The sequence below is a fragment of the Mustela erminea genome, chromosome 5 (assembly GCF_009829155.1).
Source record: "Mustela erminea isolate mMusErm1 chromosome 5, mMusErm1.Pri, whole genome shotgun sequence".
Taxonomy (NCBI): domain Eukaryota; kingdom Metazoa; phylum Chordata; class Mammalia; order Carnivora; family Mustelidae; genus Mustela; species Mustela erminea.
Window position 1 is genome coordinate 94,797,665 of NC_045618.1, and position 16,422 is coordinate 94,814,086.

Sequence of the window (16,422 nt, forward strand, 5' to 3'; positions counted from 1 at the left end):
AAATGAGTTTCTTGTAGACATCACATTAATGGGTTTTATTTTTTTTTTAATCCATTCTGATACCCTGTGTCTTTTGATTGGGGCATTTAGCCCATTTGCATTCAGGTAACTATTGAAAGTTATGCATTTAGTGCTATTGTGTTGCCTGTAAGGTGACTATTACTGTATATTGTCTCTGTTCCTTTCTGGTCTACTACTTTTAGGTTCTCTCTTTGCTTAGAGGACCCCTTTAAATGTTTTCTGTAGGGCAGATTTGGTGTTTACAAATTCTTTTAGTTTTTGTTTGTCCTGGATGCTTTTTATCTCACCTTCTATTTTCAATGATAGCCTAGCTGGATATAGTATTCTTGGTTGCATGTTTTTCTCATTTAGTGCTCTGAATATATCATGCCAGTTCTTCTTGGCCTGTCAGGTCTCTGTGGATAAGTCTGCTGCCAATTTAATATTTTTTACCACTGTATGTTACAGACTTCTTGTCATGAGCTGCTTTCAGGATTTTCTCTTTGTCACTAAGACTTGTAAGTTTTACTATTAGACTACAGGGTATGGACTTATTTTTATTGATTTTGATGGGGTTCTCTGTGCCTCCTGGTTTCTGATGCTTGTTCCCTTTGCCATATTAGGGAAGTTCTCTACAATAATTCACTCCAATATACCTTCTGCCCCTCTCTGTCTTTCTTCTTCTTCTGGAATCCCAATTAATCTAATATTGTTTCATCTTATGGAATCACTTACCTCTCAAATTCTCCCCTCTGGTCCAGGAGTTGTTTGTCTCTCTTTTGCTCATCTTATTCTCCTTCATTTGGTCTTCTATATCACTAATTTTCTCTTCTGCCTATTTATCCTAGCAGTAAGAGCCTCCATTTTTGATTGCACCACATTAATAGCTTTTAAATTTCAGCTTGATTAGATTTTAGTTCTTTAATTTCTCCAGAAAGGGCTTTTATTTCTCCAGATATCATTTCTCTAATATCTTCCATGCCTTTTTTGAGCCCAGCTAGTACCTTGAGAATCACCATTGTGAACTCTACTTCTGACATATTACCAATGTCCTTATGATTAGGTCTTAGCCATTGGTACTGCCTCTTGTTCTTTTTTTTTGTGGTGAATTTTTCCGTCTTGTCATTTTATCCAGTTAAAAATATATGAACGAGAGAATAAAATACTAAAACGGTGGCAAAGACCCCAGAAAAATGTACGCTAACCAAATCAGAGAGACCCCAAATTGGGGGGAGAAGAAAGGGGGTAAAGGAAGTTTAAGAAAAAATAAAAAAATATTAAAATATGTGTATGTATTAGAGTGATGAATAGAACAGAGCCACTCACTTGATTTTGGGTGAATTTTGTTCTCTTAGAAGAAACTACCTCCCCCCAATTTTTTTTTTTTAAAGATTTTATTTATTTATCAGAGAGAGAGAGGGAGAGAGAGCGAGCACAGGCAGACAGAATGGCAGGCAGAGGCAGAGGGAGAAGCAGGCTCCCCGCCGAGCAAGGAGCCCGATGTGGGACTCGATCCCAGGACGCTGGGATCATGACCTGAGCCGAAGGCCGCTGCTTAACCAACTGAGCCACCCAGGCGTCCCCCAAAATTTTTTAAAGAAAGAAAAACATATATACAAATATAAGAGTAAATGTGAGGAAGGGATGGAGTATGACTGTAAGGATGAAAATTTAAAAAAAAATTCTAAAAAACGGTATTGATAAGATAAGTTGGTTGCAAAGAGAGAGAAAAGAAAGTGGAGAGAATTTGTTCAAGCTGGAGACTAGAACAAAGCCTTGTGCTAGATTTAGGGTATATTTCGATCTATTAGAAGAAGTTGTATCCCAAAGGTTTTTTTAGAAGAAAAAGCCCTGTATATATACAAGAAATAAAGTTAGATACAATGAAGGATAAAATATAACTATAATAATGAAGGTTTAAAAAGATTTTTTTAAAAGAAAGTTATTGTAGTTATTGTAGATAAAGTAGTCAAAAAATGTTAAAAGCAGAAAGAAGAAAAGTTAAAAAAAATTAGAATAAGAAAAAAATAAAATTAAAAAAATTTAATTAACTTTGTAAAACTAAAGTATCATGGGGAGAAATTCATGAATTTCATGCTTTGCTTTCCCCTCCTCTGGAATTCTACTGTTCTTGATCAATGAGCTTGGTCTTTGCTGGATGTTCTTGCTGATCTTCTGGGGAGGGGCCCTTGTAGTGATTCTCAGATGTCTTTGCCCGAGGAGGAATTGCACTGCCCTTGTCAGTGGCCGGGCTAAGTAATCTGCTCGGATTTGCTCTCAGTAGCTTTTGTTTTCTGAACATTTGCCATAGAGCTCTGGAGGTTCGGTTTGAAAATGGCGGCCTCCCAGTCGCTGGCCTGGAGGAGCTGAGAGGTCGAGGCCCCACTGCTCAGTGTGCCCTCAGAGAAAAACACTAATCATTCCTGTCTCCCTGGTCTCTGGCCGTGCTCTGAGCGCACCCAGCCTGTGACTGAGCATTTCTGTTCTGGCACACAGTCCCATTTGGAGTTTCCAAACCTAGCAGATTCCTGCCTCCAGAGAAGGAAGGTGAGTCTCCCTGGATCTGCCTCTTGTGGATCCCTGCTCAAATAGCAGTGGTCCAATTGTGCCACAGATCACAGTTTAAGGTAACCCCGAGCTGAGCGCTCACTCCTTGGCTCCATTTCTATAGCTGGCTTCCCCCCTCTGATACCTGCAAGCGCTGCTACACTCAGACACCTTCCATCCTTCTGTGACCCCACAGGACCTGAGACCACACTGTCCCTGAGAGTGCTCCACCCCCGCTTAGCCTCTGGAGTGTTGTTCCTTAGTGGAGCAGACTTTTAAAAGTTTGGATATTGTGTTCTTTTGCTCCACCACTTTCCAGGAGCTAGTCCCTCCCCTGCAGTCTATCTTCCTCTCACTTCGGATTCACTTCTCCGCACGTCATACCTTTGAGAAAGTGGCCAATTTTCTGTTTCTAGAATTGCTGCTCTTCTTCTCTTTGATCTCCTGTTGGGTTTGTAGGTGTTCCAAATGGTTTGATAACTATCTAGCTGAACTCCTGTGACCTGATGTCATCTCAGTCTGCTACTCCTTGCCATCTTGACTCCTCTCTCATGGATTATATTTTTGTCTGTGTTATAGGAAGAGAGATCATGGGTTAAAAGTGGACTCAGAGGTACTGAAGTATTTAATCTTCACCATAATTCCTCTGTGAGAATAATGATTAGATTTTGGAACAGTATTAATGGAAAATGTGAGGGCTGACTTGAGAGAAACAGAATGATTGCTGGAGCATATTGAGCATTAGGTTAAAGTTCAAATCGAGATTTGTGGTGGCACTGATTGGCAGGATTGGCAATTTTTGTTTCCAACAAATTTATTAAGAACAAGAGAAGCTACATAAAGCTACACTGAAGCCAATTTGAAGTCAAAGATTTGAAATGGAAATGGTTTATTAAAGAATCTAAAATTATTAGGTGGTAAATAGGAAATGGTTTGATTTTCTCAATCCCTGTTTCTGATTGTGTTCTGTCAAATACCTCTTTCTCCAAATAGTTGGCATCTTGAAAACATCTTGGCCCAATTCTGCTACTCGAAGATACTTGCTACTCAAAGAAACCATAACATTCCATCCTCTTCCCAATTTGCAGCTAAATGCCTAAAACCTCACTATGGTCCTGCTGCCTCCATCTGTGTTGAAATGATGCCTAGGAAATAAATTAGGAATGAAGGAATGAGATTTGAAGGTTGATTTGGTTTCTTTTTTTGCTAACTCATCTAAGTCCATAGTGAGCACCTGGAGTGCATGCATTTACTAAGGGCCAAGATAGCATGAGACCCAGTCTAATATTTAGCCTGAGGGTGCCTGGGACTCTTCAACAATCAACTGGAGTGAAGCCTGGAATCCTGCTTGGTGATACATAGACTGCTTAGTGTCTTTGTTCTTGTTTCTGATTATTATGCCAATTGACCTAACTTGATCAACTTTTATAAATTGTCGTTTGTCTTAAAGGCTCAGAGCCGCTGTTGCATAGCCCCTAAGGTCTAATATAAACAGACACCTGACCCTTGTCTGCTCATCATACACACTATCTTCCTAGCTCCTAGACCATACTGGAGCCTATATAATTTGTTTTAGAATGTTTCTAATGTTTGTTTTCAGCCATATTTGCCAGTGAGTAGCTCTTCTTTGCTAATAAACAAAATCTGTAGGCACTGTAAATGATGGCTTCAGTGTGTTTGAGGAGGTTCTGACTAAGGCTCTCCTGTAGATTAACTCTGACTCCATCTTGTGGTTAAATGGGTGGCTGCACTGGGAAACTCTTCACTGGTCTTGCCTGTTGCCTTCTGCTCTCTTATGTTGGTTAAAGGCAAATTTGCTCAGTCTTTTTTTTTTTTTTCCTGCGGATCTGGATCTGGTTTATACTGACTAGGTTGGTTCAGTAAGTTGAAAGGAAGCTCTTTCCCTGTGCTTCAAGAAAACTTTCACCTTGATTTCCCAGAGATATTTCATATTCAACATTTTCAGAATGGAAATTTGCATCATTCTGCCTACCCTCACCCTTCTATGTTCCCTCCCTGCCCTCACAGCCTGTTCTTTCCGTGAATGTCTCCCTTAAACTCTCTCATCCTCTGCTCTTTATCTCAGAGAAAGACAGTTTACCCACTAGTGAAAATTGGAGGATTAAGAGCAATTCTGATTTTTTTCTCCTCTGTCTTTCATCCCTTTATTTTGCCTCTCAATTCCAAATGATCTCAAATTTTCTGTCTCTTTCCTCCATTCTTCTGCTACTGTCAGAGTTACAACCTTTAATATTTTTTGACCCAAACTGCTACAGTTGTCTCTATTATGTTTGTCATCTTAGTCTTATGGATATCAAAATTCTCCTTCATATTGTCTCCACCTTGATTGATCTGAAACTCAAACTTGAAATCCTTCAGTACCTCTGCAGAGCCTATAGGATCTGTCCAAGATCCTTGAGGTGGCTTAAAAAGTGCCCTGTGAGTTGGCATTTGTCTACTTCATACATCTACACACCTAATATTGTCCCTAGAACACAGTGAGCTGTTTCATGCCTCTGGGCATCCGTTCATGTTATTCCCTTTTGTATAGGAACAAACATATGCAGATCTTTCTCTTAGGCTTATTTAGGTTCACTAGGGGCTTCCTGCAAAACTTCCATAGGGTATGTATCTGTTTGGGCCTGCAGGAAGTAGTTGGATCACTCGTAGGGGTAATGGCAGTGCATAATGGAAGAGTGCTTTCAGGAGAATTTAATGAGGGGAATATTTACAAATAGGACCCTTCAAGGGATGGTGAAATACCCAGAGATTAAAAACAGCTGTAAGCCTTTATCTCCCCCAGGCTTAAAGAGGCAAGGAGAAAGGACAGTGTTACTGGAACCTCAAAGATCTGTAACTGGGTGTGAGAGTATACCTAACATTTGCTGTGTTTGAAAGTAGAGGAACACAGCCACTGTCAAATGTGTATAGTGATGTTGGGGGACAAGGTAGAATATATAGTCCAACCCCTCTTTCCTTCCAGCTTTTGTTATTCTGTGGGAGCCTCTCTTCCGATGATTTCAAGTGAAAGCCAAAGGCAAAGAGGCCTGGGTGATGTAGTCTACAGAGATATACTCACAGAACAGGTCAGAAAGTGGTGGAGAGCTAAACAGAGAACACTCTGCAGAGAGTATAAACTTGTCTGCTATTGTTCTGTGAGAGGGAAACAGGGAGAGGGCTAGGGATATCACTTTTCAGTATGAAGACTTTTAATCAATCTGTTTTCAAATGGCTACTAATCCCTCAGCTTTAACAGGTGTCTCCAGGTCTCAGGCTGGGGAAGGTCAGGGAAACTTTTTTTTTAGAAATGTAGATTCTCAACCATTTCTCCTGTTTTCAGCTCAGTTCAACACTTTGCCTTCAGATAGACCTGGAGTGTTATTACAATTTCTGAAAATTTCTCAGATTTGCAATATAAACCAGCTGGCTTCTTACTAGCTTCCTTATCCACTACAGCTTAAATCTCTGATATTTCTTGTCCACTAGTTTAGTTTTCACTGAAACATTTCACTAAAGACAATAGCTTTACTCTTTCTGGTCAGGAAACAAAACTGCCATCTGCTCTAGAGGGAAACATTGTTTCTATTTTTCAAGACTGTTTTCTATACAAACATCCTTGAAAAGATATACTGGAACAAAAGCTGTCAGTGCCTCTTTACAACACATGCAGGAAGCCCAGGGATTGCTAGAAAATTGTCTTCCAATGGTAAGCAGAAATAGTCGCTTCATGGATTGGCCATTTTTGAAAAGAAGAATGGTTTTCTAAATTTCTGATTGGTAGAGACCCCATATCTCTTCAGAAACAGACAATGGTAAAGTATGCATTATGTTCTTTCTCCTTTTCAGGATCAGAATTTAAGTGCTTTCCTCATGGAAGGTTCATCTGTCTCATAGTAAGTACAATTTCTTTCAGACTCCAGTATTGAAATGTTCATCTGTCTTAGTTTTTGGTGTTGATTAGATATTGTGTGTGTTTGTGTGTGTGTGTGTGAGACTTCATAAGGTATTTCTCATTATGTTTCCTTGGAAACCCGATAAAGGTAGAATGTCAACTGTATAACCAGCAATGTTGTTTTGGTAAAAATGACCCTGATTGGTGAATTCACGTAGACTAGGGAAGTTGTGGACTATAAATTCCTGGAGTGAAGACAAAACTTTGGGCTTTTCTAAATAACTCAGTAACTGTCTTTTGGGGGCTACCTAGATGTTATGCCCATGAATATTTTTTCCTACTGGGACATAGAGCTTCTAACCCAGGATGATCATTGCACATGTCCATGTGGATTTCATTCTCTTCTACTTGAACTGTTATTTGGGGGCGGTTAATGAGGACAAGCTCCTGGGCTGGTGGGTTGCCTTGAGGACTCCTATATATGGAAAATGTCTGATACTACCTTTCTGACTTGCTATGCTTTTTGTCCTTGCATCCTTTGGTTCCAAGTGTAAGCTACTCTGGTCTTGTGAGTCTAAATATGTAGATGAACTCAGAAATGAGCAAGAGGGAGTACTGCTGAGCATTAAAAAAAATAATAATAATAATTTTAAAAGAGAAGTCTGACCTTAGTTTATAAAGTACTTTAGAACTATCATACTGATCCTAGGACAGGATTCCCTTTTATTAATCATTATCAGCAGAGAAAATTCCCAGACAAAATTCAGACAACTTTATTTGTTGGGGTTATGCCTCCAGAAGATTGGGAAAATACTAGAGTAATATTAGTAGGCTTCAACAGGACATTTCATATGGACTTCTTAAATTTGAGAACATGCGATGATATGCATAATTTCTGAAATAACTGGCTGAATGATGCCCACTAGTGGTTGTTTTGATAGCTCTCTGTTATCAAAGACTGTAAGACTTAGCATTAAATATTTTTTCTCCAGTTTTATTGAGAAATACTTGACACAACATCACTGTATAAATTTAAAGCACACAATCTGATGATTTGATTTACATGTGTTATAAAAATTATTACATAATAGATTCAGCTAGCATCCATCATCTCATGTAGATATAAAAAAAAAGCAAGCAGAAAAGAAAAAAAATTCCTTATGATGAAAACTCTTAGGATTAACTCTCAGCAACTTTTCAACATGTCATACAGCAGTGTTAATTAACTATGATCACCATATTGTTCATTACATCAGTAATACCTGTCTTATAACTGAAGTCTGTACCTTTTGACTACCTTCTTCCGATTCCCCCCTTCCCTACCCTCCACCTGTAGTGACTATAAGTCTGAAAACTTTTTTATGTAAACTCATAAACTTTTATGTAACCTTTTAAATTCCACATATAAGTAAGATCATACAGTATTTGTCTTTCTCTGTCTGACTTACTCCACTTAACGTAATGCCTTCAAAGTCCATCTATATTGTCACAAGTGGTAGGATTTCCTCATTTTTAATGGCTGAAATATTTATGTATGTATATGTGTATGTATTTATTTATTTATATCGCACAACTTTTTTATCTGTTCATCCATTGATGGACACTTAAGGTTTCCTGTGTCTTAGCTATTATAAATAATGCTGCTATGAACATGAGGGTGCAAATATCTTTTCAAGTTAGTGTTTTTGTTTCTTTTAGATATAGCCCCAGCAGTGGAATTGATGGATCATGTGGTAGTTCTATTTTTAATTTTTTGAGGATCTTTCATACTGTTTTTTATAATGACTGTACCAGTTTACTGTCCCTAGAATTGTACACAGGTGTTCCCTTTTCTCCACATCCATGCCAGCATTTGTTATCTCTTGTTATTTTTGATAATGGTCATTATAATAGGCATGAGGTGATATAACAGTACGGTTTAAATTTACATTTCCCTAATGGCTAGTGATGTCGAGTGTCTTTTCACCTGTTGGCCTTTCAGATATCTGTTTTGGAAGATATATATTCAGGTCCTTTGCCCATTTTTAACTGGGTTATTTGTGTTTTTTGCAATTAAGTTGTATGAGTTTTTAAAAAAAATTTATTAATTATTTGAGAGAAAAAGCATGAGAGAGAGAGAGAGGGAGAGCAAGAGAGAGAAAATACAAGCATGGGGAGGGGCAGAAGAAGAAACAGACTCCTCAAAGGGATCCTGAAGCAGGGCTTGATCCCAGGACCCTGAGATCATGACTTGAGCCGAAGGCAGATGCCACCTGAGGTACTGAGCCACCCAGGTGCCCCCTGTGAGTTTTTAAAAATATATTTTGAATAATAACCCCTTATCTGATGTATGGTTGCAAATATTTCTTCCTGTTCTGTGGGTGTTCACTTTGCTGATGGTTTCCTTATTGTACAGAAGCTTTTTAGTTTGATGTAGTCCCACTTGTTTATTTTGATTTGATTGCTTGTGCTTTAGGTCTCATATCCAAAAAAATAATTACCAATAATTACCAACACCCATGTCAAGGCTTTATTCCTATTTTTTTTCTAGGAGTTTTATGGATTCAGGTCTTCCATTAAAGCTTTTAATCCATTAGACTTAATTTTTGTGAGTGGTATTAGATAGAGGTCCAGTTTCATTCTTTTATGTGTGAATATAAAATGGTCCTAGGACAGTTTCTTGAAGAAACTGTCTTTTCTCCTTTCTCCTTTCTCCTTTTGGTTCTCTTGTCAAATATTAGCTTACCAACATTTTTATTAAAGCTTTTGATGAGGATGATAAAGAAAGGCAAATCAAATGTGCCACCACTATAACTCTAGGGTAGAGAGCAAACATGATGAAATCAGGATCCTAAATATCTTCAAAAGGCTTCAGTAATGGGATAAATAAACCAAATAGAATTTAACTGGGGAATGAAAAAGGTCTTATTAGAGTAGCAGTAAGGTCTTACATTTGGTTTCCTCAAAGCAATAACCAACTGCAGAAATGTAATATAGAGGAGAAGTGGCAAGAAAATAACATGTGCATCCTAAATATTTTCTAGCTTTCTGGGGCTACCTTTTCTTTTAAAAGTCAATTAAAATTAGTCTCTATTTTTTCTGTGTAACTTTGGGAGATCCAAGGATTTTGGCATGGGAGGTGGTGGTTGGGAAGTTTGTGTTCTCTCCATGGTCTCTTGGACAGACCATCTTCATTCTCTTAAGTCTTACTTTTTACTTGTCTTTGCCTAGTGAATTATCAGTCTCTTTTTTCTCTCATTCCCACTTCTAAAAGTGGGAGGTTTAAAGATCCCTGATTGAGATGCCATGTTCTCTACATTTCTTCTAGTCTCTGATATGGAGTAGCTGGTTAGTTTGGCTCTTTGCACTGCCGACTATTAAAATAAGATTCATTCTATCTGGCTCTCAGGGTGCTAATGTGTGCTGCTAAAGTGCATGGTCTGAGATATTTTAGGGTGCTTGAAGTATCCCTACACCATGTCTTCTTCTTTTCTATCCCAAGGATCTTAGACTTCTGTATCCTTTCCCTGGAGGCATATGTGGGTCTAGTGCATAAAAGGACTGCACATAGTGAACGAGAATACATTTCATCCATCCACAGTTGCCTCCAGTTGATGCTGTGCTGTCCTTTGTGCCATGTTGGAAGCTGTTGTACACAGAGCTTTTTTGGGTCATAGATATAGAAATGTATCCCAGTGTAATTTTGGGGAAATCCAAATATTTTATTTATGATATATTTTTAAAAATTTAATTTTATTCTTTCAGTGTTCCAGCCACCTGGAGAAGGTGTACTCTTATCCAACAGCCAGCTTTGAGGTTTCTGCCTAGCCAAGAAGGTTTTTTTTTTTTTTTAAGATTTTATTTATTTATTTGATAGAGAGAGATCACAAGTAGATGGAGAGGCAGGCAGAGAGAGAGAGAGAGATGGAAGCAGGCTCCCTGCTGTAGAGCCCGATGCGGGACTCAATCCCAGGACCCTGAGATCATGACCTGAGCCGAAGGCAGCGGCTTAACCCACTGAGCCACCCAGGCACCCTAGCCAAGAAGGTTTTTAAAGGGACAGGGGTTATTAACCGTGAGAGGGTGCAGTGACCTAACATTTCCTGATTCTGTGTAGATTTAGTGGTAACTATTTACAGCTTTCAGTGTTTGAGGATTGTGCAAGAGGTCTAATTTCTGTTCTGTGATGTGTGAGGGTTTTCTACTCTCCTTCTAGAAAGGACTATAAGATTTATCGGCACATAAGGGGGGGTTAGTAAATCAATCATATGAACTCAGGAACACCTATTAAAGATTACCATGCTAATTATGAAGATCAAAGGAGTCTCAGGAAAATAGAATTTCTTGTTTCTCATGGATTTAAACAAAGAGGATGTGAGCAGTTTCTCTGGTTATCTTGACACCATATGTGAAGAGTTTTGTCTGAGGAAAGAATAAACACAGAACAAGAAGAGCCAAAAAATGGGGAGAGCAAAACTATGCGTGGGTGAAGGTGCATTTCTTTTCTTCTTTTCTTCTTTCTTTCTTCTGTCCTTCCTTCCTTTCTTCCTTGAAACTTGCATGTGAGTTTATTTATTTATTTATTTATTTATTTATTATGTTCATTTAACCAACATATCAACCCAGTAATACCCCTTGGCTTCTTAGTTATATGAACTAATTATCCCTTTAGTCCTTAAGCCAATTTGAATTGGCTTTTGTCACTTGTCTTAACTCACATATAACTCAAAAGATGTGTGTAATGTTTGATTGACAGTGTTACCAGGCGTATTTGGAATAAATGCAGTGATTGATGGCCCTTCCCTGTTCTGAATCTGATATGTCAGTCCTGGAGTATTATGTTTGGTACAAAGAAGGAAGGGGAGGAAGAAGGGGAGGAGAAAAAGGAGAAGAGAAAGAAATATAATTATAAATGCCGTTCAAAGTGTAGAGATGCTCAGTCCTTCTCACAATTAGATAAGTGAACGAAAACAGCAATGAGACAGTACATTTGACAACCATATTGGTAAAGATTAAACTGTGCTTATGCTCAGTGCTGGTGAGGACACTTGCCCACACAGTTGTTAGAAATAGAAATATTTAGAACTTTTCTAGAGTGAAATTTGATAATAACTATTAAAGTTTTAAATGTATGTGTCCATTGAGCCAAAAATCTTGCTTTTAGAAATTTATGCAAAAACATAATTACATAAGTATGCAGTAATATATGTATAAGGATAAGTGAAGTATTATTCATACTAATGAAATGAAAAATTTTCTAAGTGTTTTCCATAGATAATTGGTTAAATAAAAAATGGTGCCTTACACAAATGAATGCTTAGAACTGATGAGAGAGCCATTAAAACTGATGAGAGATGTAGTGGTTTTGCCACAGAAAGAAGTCCATGATTATTTTTAAGAAGCAAAACAAGTTAAGTAACAGTAATCGTACTATAATCCCACTTATTTGAATATATTTTTGATGGATTTTAAAATTTTGCAAAGATGTTCTTTGAATTAGCCAGTAACTCCAAGGGTGGCAAATTCAACTAAAATTAGTTTATATGGAAAAGGAGATTTGTTGAAAGGACTGAAAAACTCATACTAAAAGAAATTGCTTTGAGATTACTGAAAGATAAAAATCTTAAAAAAATGGGGTGCCTGGCTGGCTCAGCAGGTGGATCATGCAACTCTTGATCTCAGGGTTGTCATTTGAGCCCTAGGTTGGGTGTATAAATTACTTAAAAATAAAATCATAGGGGTGCCTGAGTGGCTTAGTCTATTAAGCATCTGCCTTTGGCTCAGATCATGATCCCAAGGCCCTGGGATCAAGCTCAGCGGGGAGTTGGCTTCTCCCTCTCCCTCTGCCTCTCCCCCTGCTTGTGCTTGCTTTCTCTCTCTCTGTCAAATAAATAATAAATAAAATCTTTAGAAAATAAAATCATAAACAAAAGAAAGAAAAGTAACTTGTTTTAAGAAGCAGGGAAATTTTAGGGTGCCTGAGTGGCTCAGTTGTTAGGCAGCTGCCTTTGGCTCAGGTCATGATCCCAGGTCCTGAGTTAGGTTCCCCATTCAGCAGGAAGCCTACTTCTCCCTCTCCCACTCCCCCGCTTTGTGTTCCCTCTCTGGTTCTGCCTCTCTCTGTCAAACAAATGAATAAAATCTTAAAAAAAAAAAAAAGAAAAAAGAAAAAGAAGAGGTAGAAGAGGAAGAGGGAAATTTCAGGAAATTCGGGGACCAGAGTATGGGACCTGAATACTGTCAGCCTTCCCCCCCCCCCATCTTTTGTCTCTATCTTATTTTGGCTTAATTCTTTTATTGCAGACAGGATTTCTCCATGTTATGGGGAACACAGTTGCCAGCTACTTCTACAGATACACATTGTACAACTCTAATACCAGAGTGGGGAAAAAAAATCCAGTCTTTGAGCTTCCCGTGTGAAAATCTCAGCACAGGATTCTGATTAGCCCTAAAAATGCTCACATTTTTAACCAATCAGTGTTACTGTGAGGGTGAGAGTCTACAGTTTACCAGCATGGCCACTGAGGTATAGTTGTGAACTGGACTGCCATCCCCGTTGTGTCTACTTTATACATTAAGATGTTAACTGTAGTTATTTTGAGGAGGTGGGATTAGGAGGGATGCTTTTACTTTATATGTTATATGCATTGATATTAAATTTTTTTTATGGTGAGGATATATTACTTTCATATGGAGTAAAACAAAGTATTACAATTTTGAAACAAAAAGATAAATGATAAACTGGGTGATGTACATTAAGGAGAGCATATGATGTAATGAGCACTGGGTATCATATAAGAATGATGAATCACTGACCTTTACCTCCAAAACCAATAATCCATTGTATGTTAATTAATTAAATTTAAATTAAAAAAATTAAAAACTTACTATTGAACTTTACTGAAAAGAATATTCAGAGAAGCATTATAGTTCTGTTTAAATATTTACTGACTACCTTATCAAAAAGTATTTGTATAGCCCCAAGGAATGATGCATGGCCTAATGTGTTAGAACTAGAAAAAATAGATGGAGGCTCTCAAGAGGTGTTGGCTACACATAAAAATTTTCAAAGTTAGAATTTTCTAGGAATGGACTGCATTGCCTCAAGAATTACTAACTACATAAACTGCATTATGTAGACTTTCTTAGAGTTCTCTGGCTTCTAGTGGGTTTAGACAATGGGAGGCACGTAGGCATCTAGGAGGCATCTAGGGTGTGAGGAGGGAGAGAGAAGAGATCAAGGCATTTCTTCCTTCTCTCTGTCCTTGCTTTAGAGCTGTGTTCTGGCTGTGGTTGAAACTCTACAACTATAGGCTTCCATTTTCCCAACTCCTCCACTGTTCCAGTTCCAGCTTGTCCCTTCAGGCCTCTAGGAGGTTAACAGTCCTAGAGTGCTCAACAACCCTGTTGAATCTCTCAAGTTTTTTTCATATCTGTGGATGGTCTCTTTATTAAAATATCTTCAAATCTCAGCTGAATGTTTTCTGTTTCCTGCTGAGACCTATAATCTGGGAACTGATGAAGGCAGGTGAGAATACCCTTTTGTAGGGACAGAGGTAGTCACCCTAATTAAAAAAGAAGCTTCCTGACAGATGACATGAAATGTCCAAGTTTTTTCCTTTGGAAGTCTTTGCAAAATAAGAGGAATCTTCTCTCTGAAATGGTTTATGTCTGTTTAATAGATGAGATTAAAATATGAATAACCATCATATGTATACATACCCAAATAGTTGTTCAACAGTCCCACTCAGCCATTTCAATGCTCTTTTGTAGTTTCAAAAAATATAAAATTGTCTTTTGCTGTTACTGTTTTTACAGTGTCTCTTCCCCCCCCACCACTTCTAAAGATCTGAGTCTTCTTAAAGAAGAATCACGTAGAAGTATTTTCTTAGGTTTCATTTATGATTATCTAACCTTAGCAGTTGAGAATAGAAGAAATATAGACTTTATTTCAGCTGGGCTTTGGGGACTTTCTTCTGCAGATGTTTTTATTCCTTTGGAAAATAGAAGCCAAGGCCATATGGATGTTCAATGTTCAAATAGTGAGTGGTTTTTGTCCAAAGTGTGTTATAAATATAAAGATAATTTCATTTTTGTCCACATAATCCAGAGATGAATGATACTGATGTATTATTAAACTGATAGTTGAACCAATAGAAGTTTTCTCTTATATTTCTGCCTCTGTCTTAGGAGAAAATATGCAATAAAAGATAATCCCTCTGCCCCTCATGAAACAGTCTTGAAAATCAAGTTCCCCGCCACTGGTCTAGTCCTAAGTTAGGTGATGAGCAAAAAACCCCTAAACACTCTTATCACAGTCTGAGGCTGCTGTGGTGAGCCTTATATCTATTCTATTAAGATTTTTTCAGACTTTTCTGATTCTCCTAAGGATGGGAAATATGGGAACTAGCACATTAAGCCATGGTCTTTCATATACCACATCTAAAGTAACAAATGCCAAGCACATATGCATTTGCTACTTTGGGACTGTAGTTTTTGACTTTCTTCTAGGTTTACTTTTGCCGACTCTTACTGAACAGAGCCTGGTAGAGTATAGGTAGGGGAAGAGACATGGAAGGTTACCTGAGGAAGAGGAATCAGACAGGGTCTGAAGGGGTGTGTGTAGAAGGGAGGGAAAGAAGCAACTTTACCTGGAATTGAGCATTATGCATTAGATAGTTTATCTCAACCAACCAGTGTCTGATTAAACATCGTTACCAACTTCCAGTATCTGTGATTCTCAGTTGGGTTTTATCTTTAGGGCCAGTATACCCTTAATATACAGGGCATAGTAGAATAGGAACCTTGAGGAACTCCATCAATGTATTTATATTATTTTTTTTTAAAGATTTTATTTATTTATTTGACAGAGAGAGAAATCACAAGTAGGCGGAGAGTCAGGCAGAGAGAGAGAGAGAAGCAGGCTCCCGCTGAGCAAAGAGCCCGATGCGGGGCTCGATCCCAGGACACTGAGATCATGACCCGAGCCGAAGGCAGCGGCTTAATCCACTGAGCCACCCAGGCGCCCCTGTATTTATATTATTTCAGGATTGTGGAATACACCATTCCCATGACTATAGAAGTCGCTCATACCTATTTCCTGGTTTGGTGTTTCATGAAGCATAAACCTGAGGACTTTGAGATTTGCTATTGGATACGTGATATTTTTGGATGTGAATCCATCTTTGTGTCTTACAATCTAGTATCTTAAAATCTAGTGTCTAAAGTGGCTTCATTTGGGGTTCTTGTCTGGGGCCTACTGTCCAAGATCAACATTATCTTCTATCTCTAAATGATCACTAGTGCTCCCTACCCATGAATGGTAGACTATGATTTTGATCCATCATGACTTACAGAATGTGTTTGATCTCATGAAATCTTATTTTCTGTCTGCCCCGTTTTCTTTGTTACAGTAAAGGCTTTCTAGGGTGCAGATGTTGTAGTAAAGTTTATACATATCTCCTATAAGACCCTGAGACTGAGATTTCATGACTTTATCACAGCATGACAGGCAGAGACACACACCAACCACATTTTGGGGCAGTATTAGTTTACTATAGCTGCTGGAACAAATTATTGGTTTAAAGCCACACAAATCTGGTTTTTTCTTTTTGTCTTTTTTTTAACAGTTCTGAAGCCAGAAGTTCAAAATCAGTTTCACTGGACTAAGGGCAGGTTGTAGGCAGGGCTAGTTCCTTCTGGAAGATCTGAAGGGATAATTTGTTGCCCTGCTGTTTTCATTTTCTAGTGGCCATTTATATTTCTTGGCTTGTGGCTCCTCCTTCCATCTTCAAAGTGTATTACTATAATCTTTGCTTCCGTCATTATATTGCCTTCTCCTTTGACTCTGACTTCTCCTGCATCCCTTTTCAAAGAACCGCTGTGATTACACAACTTTTCCAGCTGCTCCCCACTTCCCCCTCCCAATAATCCAAGATACTTTCTTTTCTTTTCCCCCTCCCAATAATCCAAGATACTTTCTTTTCTTAAACTGGCAGAAGGGA

At 38.3% G+C, this 16,422-nt stretch overlaps 1 long non-coding RNA gene across 1 annotated transcript in view; it reads left to right on the forward strand.

The window, feature by feature from the left end:
• The first annotated feature begins 6,211 nt into the window (after nt 1-6,211).
• The window catches only part of LOC116591340, a 38,179-nt gene continuing 27,968 nt past the window's right edge, over nt 6,212-16,422 (forward strand). Inside the window, exons 1-2 of the long non-coding RNA XR_004285965.1 lie at nt 6,212-6,253; nt 6,394-6,440. This is a non-coding gene — a long non-coding RNA (uncharacterized LOC116591340). The remainder of the gene's footprint in view (nt 6,254-6,393; nt 6,441-16,422) is intronic.